Source organism: Etheostoma cragini, chromosome 17 (assembly GCF_013103735.1).
Source record: "Etheostoma cragini isolate CJK2018 chromosome 17, CSU_Ecrag_1.0, whole genome shotgun sequence".
NCBI lineage: Eukaryota > Metazoa > Chordata > Actinopteri > Perciformes > Percidae > Etheostoma > Etheostoma cragini.
The window spans coordinates 24262496-24263223 of record NC_048423.1 but is presented as its reverse complement, the minus strand read 5'-3'; positions in this window follow the sequence as shown (position 1 = coordinate 24263223).

Sequence of the window (728 nt, the reverse complement as noted above, 5' to 3'; positions counted from 1 at the left end):
CCCCCCCCCCACCCTTTTTTTCTTCTTCTTTTTGACATAAGAGATGCACCACATTAATTATCTGCAAACCGCGCCCTTTTATTATAGAATAGCCGAGCTCATTATCAGACTTTATTGATTGTTTGGCCATTAATTAGACTGTTCAGTATCATCAAGGACACAGAAACCCAGCACGGTGTGATTAATAAACTTTTAAGGTGCCGTTAGATTAGCTTTATGGGCTTTGAGTGGCCCATTGACCACATGTGTGTAGTGTAAAAGACCAGTCTGCAGAGTTGAGATAAGCCTAGAGGATGGAGGTCAGAAGATCTGGATCCAGACGAAAAAGTTCTTATTTAGGGTAATTTGATAGGCTGCAGAACTATGAATACACAGTAAGCATATTAGCTTTCCTGAAAGGCCTCATTAGAGGGGAATATCCCATCACTCTAGCTGATGTCTGGAACAGCCCAGGATGGAGGACCGACTGTCAGCCTGTCGTACAGGGTACAGCCACCAGTGGGCGCTCCAGAGGAGGGGGTTAAGTGGAACCTGAGTCAGTGGCCCCCAGTGTCCTTGATGGTGTAATGTGACAGAATTTAAGACTGAAGAGATCTGCAGGAGTCACTTCATGTGTTGTCTGCTCCACTGACAGGCTTCATGTTTTCACATGGGTTGTTTCTCTGTTTCCCCCCCTTCCTCCCATTAGCATCTGCTGCTCTGTGTGTGTGTGTGTGTGTGTGTGTGTG